Here is an 11,226-nt window from a genome sequence, read left to right on the forward strand (position 1 = left end):
GACTCTGAGCAAAAGGCAAAGAGCAAAGTGTATGCAGACACAACCAGAGGAGCACGACACTCAGAGGTCAGTGTTGGTGACACTGTTCTCGTCAGACAGGACAAAACTGACAAACTGACAACAACATTCAATGCAACACCACACAAAATCATCAGCAAGACAGGAAACAAAGTCGTTGTACAATCACCAGCTGGAGCACAATACGCAAGGAACACCACCTTTGTGAAGAAATACCAAAGACTGAGACAAGACACACACACCGAACAGGAAGAAACCAGCGGAGCTGAGAGCATCGGTCCCAGTGAGGCAGCAATGGAAGACAAGCAGTTGCCTGCTGCTGCTCCGACTCCACACACAGAAACTGACTTGCACACACAGACACAGCCTGACACACCTGTGAGACCACAAAGAGCCAGGATAGCACCCAAGAAGCTCTCTGATTATGTTTGTGAGTGACTAAGTGGACATGAGTTTATAAAAAAAAAGGAGGGGGTGAGTCGTGAAGGAAAAACAAGTCCGACAGGCGGACAACAGATGCGTCCGTCTATGCCCGTTCTGAACCTTTTTTGCCCAAACGCCCCCTTGGCCTCCTCATAACCTGTCAAGGCAATTTATCAATAAGCCTACCATGTACTGTATAAGCCTGGATTTGAAAAAGTACCATAGGATTTCAACAGTGTTGGGCAATTTACTGAAAAACTGTAATGCATTGCTGATTACATGTTACTGTCTTTTCAAAATAATCCCTTACACTACATTTAGCAATGTGGGGACCTAAGGCGAATTTAGCTTAGGGGGGCCATCGGTCCATCCCATATCACATTTTTTTTTACATAAAATCTCTATTTTTGTTAGGCTATTTTTTTTTTTTTTAAATCCCTTTTTTTTTTTTTTTTTTTTTTTAATTACAAACATAAAAAACAGGCAAACATTACAACCCTTTCTGGACAGATTTCAATGAATAGGCTATTTGCAATTTTGCATAGGCCTACATTAAATAAACTAAAATGTGAAATTCTCTTTTCACTTTAATATGAGAGCAGTGATGTCCCCCCCTCACTGAAGTGTTATTTCATGTGTGAGCATGATGCTGTCACCTATTTGAAGTGACGTTGATGTTGGATTTCATGGAATACTTTTAAATGCCGCTTTGGGAAGAAAACAGAGTAGGCGACAGGTGAACTGTATTTCTGTCAAAACAGTGGTTTGCAGGCGTTTGCGTTTTCACGTGGATATTGTCTTCGTGGACCGTAACAGACAAACCGTAAGTTCCATAAACTAATCAATGAGACATTGGCTACGTGTACATGATGTTTTTAAGTCCGATTTAATAAATGCGATTTAAATAGATCGGATTAAGAGTTATTTTGCGATGTGTATACATGGCACTTTCACTTAAATGCGATTAAACGTCTGGGGAAAATAAAGCATTGCGATTGGACTGAGGACGCACGTGCTGAGCGAGCCAAATAAGGCACGGGGGCGTGGTTCAATGCCACCGAGATGCAGGTCATCTTCCCCACGAAAATCGTTGCCTCAGGCGGACTGAAATCACAACATTTCCCCCTTTCTCCCTGGATCATTTACAATGCTACATTAGCTACCCTGTTAGCATAGAAAAACGAGTGGTCAAATGGTAATGTGGAGTAACTTTGTTGTGCTTCATTACTTCGTGGGGCACTTTTACATCAATATATGGAAGCCACAACATTTATAGTCGCTTAGGGACTTTAAATTAAGCAAAACTTTCATGTGAAAATCAACAGGAAGTGCCGCCATGTTTTTCTCACTGGCAAAGAGCACGGTTGGTTTGCACGCATGAGCTCCAGGCCAAAACTGAGCGACTGCCACCTTGTGGACACAAGAGGGAATCACAGGAGGGAATCACAATTCAGAAACGCATCACGGGAGGGAAACACATCACGGGAGGGCGGACGGACGGACGGAGGGACGGACGGACGGACGGACGGACGGACGGACACCAAAGCCTCTTATAGAGATGCGTGGGACGCATCTAAAAAGAATATCTCACCATTGTTCATGTGTTAAAAAAAAAAAATGTTCATCTCACACTGTTTATGATTTCTGATGTCTGATATGTGACAGAAGGTTAACGGTTTCAGTTAAGAAAAATGAAATAATCTTTTATGATTTAATTTTCTGGAAGAAAATGCATTTGTTTTACAGGAACTACAAGGACCACAAGAATGGACTAATGTTTTTGTTTAAGGAAATCTACTGATGAGATGCTGATGTGGTAATGTTTATGTTAAGGAAACAGTTTAAGAATTCAGGTATGGTTACTGTTGACATGAAGTAATGAATGGAACACAAGGTGATCCTAAGTTTGAATTTTACTGTTGTTATAAACGAAAAGTTTAATTCCAAGTAAAGGGGGATATCGTGTCCCAGGTTACCGCTGGGTATGGTATTATGGGATGTACCGGAAGGAGTACACTCTGTTCTAATAAAGCAAGCAGACGAGCAGACGCGTGTTATGGAGCGTGCTTATTCATAAGATTTAATTCTGAAATGTATCTACCGAATGCCGAGCAAAAGTAGGTACACAACAGGTGCTTTTCAAAGAAAGAGAATATTGACATTGGTGTAATGCAATGATATACCTCCTTGATGTGATGAACATAGCCTACTTAAAATATATATTTTGCTGCAACTAAATGGATGTGGCCTATTATTCAGTTAGAATAATTTCTAATGTGTCTCTCACCATTATTTTAGGCCATTTGCTTGGATGTTGCTGAAAGAAAGGAGGCATCATTGTGCAGCACTACTGTGGGTAAGTCACTGTTATGTCTGTGTTGCAATAGTTTGGCTACCACTAGTGCATACACTTAAGCCTTGACCAAATTGCGTTTCATTGCCAGTGATTTGACCTGTGATTGGATCCTCATATCAGAAGCATTTTTGCAGGGCAGTCATGGGTGAGCGGTTAGGGCGTCAGACTTGCATCCCAGAGGTTGCCGGTTCGACTCCCGACCCGCCAGGTTGGTGGGGGGAGTAATCAACCAGTGCTCTCCCCCATCCTCCTCCATGACTGAGGTACCCTGAGCATGGTACCGTCCCACCGCACTGCTCCCCATGGGGCGCCACTGAGGGCTGCCCCCTTGCATGGGTGAGGCATAAATGCAATTTCGTTGTGTGCAGTGTGCACTGTGCACTTTTGCGATGTGTCACAATGACAATGGGAGCTGGAGTTTCCCAGTTGGGCTTTCACTTTTACTTTCACATTTGTTTTTAATAGCTAACACTTACTTTACTAGCTAACACTTTCTTATTTAGCTATTTATTTCACAGACGGTCTGACCTGTGTCTTGCAATGTCATCATCATGTTATAATTTTGTAACTAAATGTCACATGTGTGTTTTTCTTTTCATTCAGAGGCCGAGAGAGTTTTGACAAGGCTTCTGTACCCAGGAGGCGGAGGCAGCAATGCCAGCTTCAATGCGCACAGTCCTTTAAAAGGGACACCCAGCTAAGATTTTATTGGAAATTCTACACAGAATGCACTGCTCTACATATTTGGTTTTTGAAACACTTTGTATTATTGTAAGTGTAGAGCAGGGGTGGGGAAACTTTTTCATTTGAGGGGCCCCTTCAAATTCGTCTGAGGGCCGTACAATTAACACAAACTAGGATTTCCCCCTGCACTTTAGGCCTATATGGAATGCAGCCACCTTAAAACAGACCTTAACTTCTATGTCACCTGAATATAACTTTAATTGTATTGCAAATGTTTCTTTTACAAAATATGGCATATTTCATATGAAGCTGCATAACATTAAAATAGTCTCCGGGGCTGGATAAAACGACGTCAAGGGCCGCAAACGGCCCTCCAGACATACACATAGGTTCCCCACCCCTGGTTTACACCAATACAGCAAATTCATGGTAACACTACAATGACCTCAGCTATTTGGTTGTGTCTTGTGTTTACGTACTGTCACAAAGCAGTCTTGCTAACACATTTATTTATCTCTGTATCTACATTGAGGTTCTCATATAACCTTTACCCATTATATTCCCAAGTAAATATGTGCTCATAGAAACAACTTAAAGGCATAATGTCCTTCACTTTTAACATGGGTCTTCTTTGTAAACTTTGAAAGTGTATATTCAAAAAGTAGGCTATATTATTTTTCTATATTGGTAAATAATGAGTTTTCCATAATGAGCAATGCTTGAAAGTCTGTTTCCCAGTGTGTTGTTACCCAATAAATTTTCCATTTTTCTCCATGTTTTTGAAAAATTCCCCTTCCTGCCTTTTTTGACTGTATGATAACATGCCTGTTATATTGCTCTATTTTATATTTAAATGCAATAATCTTTGTTGAAAAGTATGAAAACAAAATGGGACAATAAAATCAATGTATTGCACAAACTGGTGTGCTTATTTTGCACAGTAGGCCTATGTGTCACAAATAATAAGTGATACATTTATTGGGTAAATTTAACTTCATAATTAAGTAATTTTAAACAGAATATTGGGGCTGTATAACCCATATGTAGGATAATGATATAATAACCCAACATTCAATAATGGTTTGGTGAGAAATAACCCCACATTTGAGTTAATTGTTTTACTCAACCTGTTGGGTTGAAATTCACAACCCAATGCATTGTATAAATACAACTCAATGCAAGGTTGGTCCAATAGTTACCCAGCACGGTAGTAAGAATTGGGTTATTTTCAATCCATCCTTTTTAAAGGGTGCACGGTTTCATAAAGTCATTTTGTTTCAGCATCCAGGATATGCACACAATCAATCCATAGCAAAATTCTAGCAGAAGAACCATTAAAACACGAGAGCTCCAACATTTACTTCTTGTTATCAATTGCCGACTGCCGTAGTTGCTGTCTGGCTGTCAGAATGAGCGTCGCAGAAAGATGACGTGGTGCCTCACGTCCATACCAGAGAAAATGGACTTTTCATTTGTTCTTGCGACCCGGGAGATTTAAACTTTCAAATGAGATGGCAACGTAATTGTATCATTCTAAACAAAATAAGAAAATACTGTTTATGTGTGTACGACGGATTTATTTCTGCCCTTCTGACTCCCATTGTATTCTGGTTTATGGAAATCGTGCAAACCCAATATCTCAAGGAAATCTTCAAATCAAACAAAAGTGACACAGGTGGGTAGCTTAGTGTATAATACACCATAATTAAGGCCCCAAATGCAAAATACCGACCTATCCCTTTAACTTTGACTGTTAGGTTCCCAAACCGAACAGTGATTGCATATCGTAGTACAGTAGGCTACACTCTCTACAACAGCACGATAGCAAATAAGCATTACCCGTTGTTGCAAACCAAATACTCTGAGTCTACATTAAAAGTGGAGCCGCTGCTGGATTCTGCTACACACATTAACATGAGCATTACATGACAATTTCGGTTCAATATGACTCAAAAACACTCTCATTTTTAAAATTTCATTGATTCCTTATTATTACACTGTTGTTACCCTGTTCTTACACACATAGAGAATACGGCACGTGTTGAAATTCAACACTATTTGTGTCATTTCTACGCAGTACAGAGTGTGTGTGTGTGTGTGTGTTTGTGTGTGTGTGTGTGTGTGTGTGTGTGTGTGTGTGTGTGTGTGTGTGTGTGTGTGTGTGTGTGTGTGAGAGAGAGAGAGAGAGAGAGAGAGAGAGAGAGAGAGAGAGAGAGAGAGAGAGAGAGAGAGAGAGAGAGAGAGAGAGAGAGAGAGAGCCACCCCAGCCCTGGCCATCTCCACACCCGTACCAGTGCCATCTGGGTGACACCCATATAACCCTATCTCATGACGCACACGCACAGATAGGCCTATGTATTGTGTGATAAGGTTTTCTTTGATCTAACCATAGAATGTCTCTGGTATAACCAGTAATGCGGCTGTCAAGATTCAAGATTAGTTTTATTTGTCCTGCAGGAAATTTGTCTTGGACAATTACAAAGCTGCTGCAACATACAACACATTACATTACAACACATAACACAAAAAACAAACAATTAAAACAGAAACAAAAACACCCATAACAAAGGAAAGACTGAATAAATAGGCCTATTCAAAGTGCAGTACTGAAGTGCATAATGGCAATGGGTGTATTCATACATAGCATTATTAGACAGAAGTCAGTTGACGGCTTGAGTTCAATAAATTAATAGATGTGGGGATGAAAGAAAATGTATACCTATTCAGAAACCTTTTTTAACTTTCAACTGGGACTCTATATCGCCTGCCAGAAGTGCAAAAAGTGTGTTGGGTCTTCAATTATTCTCCTGGCCTGTCTGAGCATAGATTCCTCGTATATTACTTGTAATTACCCATACCACTTTTAACGCAGAGTGAGTCAGTCTGTTGATTTGTGACTTACTGTAACTTTGACTGTTAGGTTCCCAAACCAAACAGTGATTGCATATCGTAGTAGGCTACACTCTCTACAACAGCACGATAGAAAATAAGCATTACCCGTTGTTGCAAACCAAATACCCTGAGTCTGCATAAAAAGTGGAGCCGCTGCTGGATTCTGCTACACACATTAACATGAGCATTACATGACAATTTCAGTTCAATATGACTCAAAAACACTTTCATTTTTAAAATTTCATTGATTCCTTATTATTACACTGTTGTTACCCTGTTCTTACACACATAGAGAATACAGCACGTGTTGAAATTCAACACTATTTGTGTCATTTCTACGCAGTACAGAGTGTGTGTATGTGTGAGTGTGAGTGAGAGAGAGAGAGAGAGAGAGAGAGAGAGAGAGAGAGAGAGAGAGAGAGAGAGAGAGAGAGAGAGAGAGAGAGAGAGAGAGAGAGAGAGAGAGAGAGAGAGAGAGTGTGTGCATGCGTGTTACTGTCTGTATGTTTATTTGTAGCTGCTGTTTGGGGTCTGGTCACACGCTATTCTATCATCTGTGCTAACACCTGTTACAGAGATGTTTTGACAATTACAATTTATGACTGACTGACTGCTTCTAAAACCACTGTGCCACACTGCTGCTCTCTCTTGGTCAGTTATGTGTACTGCAGGCTGCCCCACAAAACAGCAGGTGCACCCGTCTCATGGTAGATACCAAGATGTAGGCCTACGGCAGGGCAGGCTGACACTACTCTCTTTGCTACCACTCTCAAAAGGGACACTACTACAGAATACTCTATTACCCTCTTCTGGTCATTTTTGTGTACTGCAGGCTGCTAAACAAAACAGCAGGTGCAGCTGTATTAGACAGATACAGATAGAGATATACTGCAGGCTGCCACTTAGAAACTCTAAATGTGGGCAGTACAGTAGAATACTCTGCTGCTCTCTACTGGTCATTTATGTGTACTTCATCCTGCTATATAAGATTTAGATAGACAGACAGACAGACAGACAGAGAGACAATGTGAAGTATGGGTGGGAGATGAGTGTGGTCTCAGGTTATTGAGTGTGCAAGGCGTGTGACAGCTTTGAGGTTGACATCAGTTAGGCTGTGAGTGGGCTGGTGAGTGATTTTGGATGTGGTGTGTGTGATTTTTGTGACTTAGTTTCTGCAGCTGGTCGAGGGCATGTTGTAGTAGCAGGGTGAGCAGTACAGTAGTCGCTGGAGTATGCTGGATGCTGGAGTATAGAAGGGACAGGAGGTGAGGGGCAATAGAGAGGGCAGAGAGCCTCTGTTGAGACCTTTTGTGGATGTTGGTGACATGTTCATCAAAAGTGAGCTGATATTATCGTCTGGTGAGTCCAAGGTATTTGAAGTGTCTGAGCTGTTCAACTCTCTGGTTGTGGATGGAGGTGGGGGCCAGATGGGGTGATAGTGTGTTGTGAAAGACCATTTCTTTAGTTTTTTTGGCCACAAGAAGGTTCTCTGTGCACCTCTGGGTGAAATGGGTTATGGATAGTTGATCGATGAGCAGACCTAGGATGGCAGTGTAGTCGGAGTACTTGAAGTATGTGGTGAATGGCAGTGTGTGTGTGTGTGTGTGTGTGTGTGTGTGTGTGTGTGTGTGTGTGTGTGTGTGTGTGTGTGTGTGTGTGTGTGTGTGTGTGTGTGTGTGTGTGTGTGTGTGTGTGTGTGTGTGTGTGTGTGTGTGTGCGTGTGCGTGTGTGTGTGTGTGTGTGTAAGGGGAGGGGGGGTGTAGGGCAGCAGTAGTATAGCACCACTACAGAATTCTATAATAGAATTAACAGATGAATAAGAGATGTGAACATTTGTCTTTTTTTTAGCATTACTGACTATGCGGACCTGGGTGCACATAGAAATTTCTCTAAACCTAAGATGTGACATGGCTGTAAACAGCATTGAGCCTATGTCTAAATACACCCAGGTGCAAATAGCGACAATGACTATTTACACCCGAGTGCAAATAGCAACAATGACTATGGGGCACCTAAGTCACGCCCTCTACTTCCTGGTTCATGGGGCAGGGGGAGTCAAAAAATAATTACTGGGCTTGACAATTTGTGGGTTTTTTTTTTACACCAATCCAAACCTTGGACCTCCACCTATGCACCACAAATCCAAAAATCACTCATTTTCAAGCCCAGTAATTATTTTTTGACTCCCTCTGCCCCATGAACCAGGAAGTAGAGGGCGTGACTTAGGTGCCCCATTTACACCCGGGTAATGGGCCCAGCCCAGCCCAACACTGATAATTTCATACTGTTATGCAGGAACGTCGACTGGAAAACTGGATTGGATTTACTCTTATCAGTTTGTTAAAGTCATAGATATGACAAAGACATTTTGGACGCTAAAACTCATCAGTTATATCTTAGAGCTATGGTGTTCCCCTTGGGTTTAATCATGGCAGCACCATTATTATTCAACTGATATATGCCCCTGTCTTGGACGAATCATTGTCATTCAAAGAAACAATACAAACAAACAAACATGTGACATGGCTGTAAATAGCATTCAGCCTATGCCTAAATACACCCAGGTGCAAATAGCAAGAATGACTATTTACTGGGCAGCTGTAAATAGTCGTCTTTCAATGTAGGGGTTGCCGGTTTGATTCCCCCCGGCCCTCTCCCTACATCTCCATCCATGGCTGAAGTGCCCTTGAGCAAGGCACCTAACCCCGAATTGCTCCAGGGAATGTAACCAATACCCTGAAAAATAATAATTGTAAGTCACTTTGAATAAATGAAAGCGTCAGTTAAGTGTAATGTGGTAATGTAATGTTACACTCGTGTGCAAATAGCAACAATGACTATTTACATCCGGGTGCAAATAGCAACAATGACTATTTTCACCTGGGTAATGGGCCCAGACCAGTGGCGACTGTGCGAAGTTGGTGTTTTGTTATAGCTTATAACAATGTTGACTCTGATCATGTCATACTGTTAGAGGAAAATCGACTGGAAAACTGGATTGGACTAAAACTCATCAGTTACATCTTAGAGCTATGGTGTTCCCCTTGGGTTCAATCATGGCAGCACCATTACTATTCAACTGATATATGCCCCTGTCTTGGACGAATCATCATCATTCAAACAAACAAAACAAAACAAACAAGCAAAAACCTCAATAAATTACAATAGAAGAGGGCCCTCACCAGGATCAACCCACGCAAAGCAACAGGCCCAGACAACATCCCTGGACGGGTGCTGAAGGACTGTGCCGAGGAACTAAAGCATGTCTTGTCACTGACATCTTCAACACCTCACTACAACAAGCCATTGTCCCCTCCTGCTTCAAAGCCGCCACCATCATACCGGTGCCAACACCAGGAAGCTGCCCACCCTCCACTTCATGCACTACATGCTCCTCACACACTATGAGTGCGTCTTAATATGTGACCTTGCCTCCTCCACTTGCGCTTGTCTCCTCGTCCCGCCTTCTGAAAGTGAAAAAGTGAAAGCTGGCCCCTCTTCCGTTGAGAAAGCAATAAAGTTTCCCAGCTGTCAGCCTAGCCACAACAACTTTTGAGGGACTGTTTTTCTTTCACCATCCCAATTGCAAATGAGAAAAAGACTCTACAATTGAGCTTTTGCAAGATATTGAAATATAATGCTGTTGTCAGTGATGTCATCATGACGAGAAGCAAGTGGAGGAGGCAAGGTTGCACATTAAGACGCACACTATGGCTAAACTAGATCTGGTTTGTCTCACATCAAAGAAGCACTGTCAAGTCGGTTTTATTGTCAATTTCTTTACATGCACTGGTCATACAAAGAATTGAAATTACGTTTCTTACTTTCCCATGCAGACATAGACTTTAGGTGTGGGCATAGACAATTAGACATAGACAGTACACATACATTACATCTAGAGTATACCTATACCTACACTGCATCACTGAAAGTGAAACCAACACCTGTAATGTGCGTATCAGAACCTATCACTAACTCAATATGCCTCCTGGCCTGACCCTACTTACAGTGGTGTAGTCTACGTAGAACGCAGGTATACGGAGTATACCCACTTCTAAATTTTAGGGGCTTCAGTATACCCACTTAAAATTGATTGATCCATTATTTAGAATAGCATAAATATATACAGTATACCCACTTCAAAAAATGCTCGAATATACAGCATACCCACTTCAAAAAAGTAGACTACACCGCTGCCTACTTATGGCTTGTTTTCTTGTGACTACTCTCATGTGATTCTGCACCAGCCAGCTTTACACACACAGTATTACTGTAACACCTGAGGCTGAACATAAGTAGCCAGACTCTGCCCTCCTAGTGATGCAACAACTTCAACGTTGCTTCTAGTCAGGCCAGGGGCAATACACATATCGTTTCGAAATATCGGGAACTCCTCCCACTTTGTCGGGAAGCAAGCAAACCAAGGGAGGCGGGTCCACCATGCCATTTGGGAATTGTTAATTGTTATGCTCTTGGTCAGACCAAGTCTCGAAGAGTCGATGGTAATCAGGCTAGATCATAAGCAGAACTGCAGAAGCATGGGCAGAACTGATGTTGACGTTTGTGTGTGTGTGTGTGTGTGTGTGTGTGTGTGTGTGTGTGTGTGTGTGTGTGTGTGTGTGTGTGTGTGTGTGTGTGTGTGTGTGTGTGTGTGTGTGTGTGTGTGTGTGTGTGTGCATGCATGGCATGAGACACAGCACTCCGCAACCTTTTTCTGTGGCCACCTGAGCATCTCAGAAAGGGCAAGGCACGCACCTGGAAAGTCATACTGAGACTGAAACCAAGAAAGTGACGTGCAAATGGCTCACCTCGCAGTCTAAAAATACAGTCTGACAGCATACACAACCAGAGCA

The sequence above is a fragment of the Engraulis encrasicolus genome, chromosome 2, assembly GCF_034702125.1.
Source record: "Engraulis encrasicolus isolate BLACKSEA-1 chromosome 2, IST_EnEncr_1.0, whole genome shotgun sequence".
Taxonomy (NCBI): domain Eukaryota; kingdom Metazoa; phylum Chordata; class Actinopteri; order Clupeiformes; family Engraulidae; genus Engraulis; species Engraulis encrasicolus.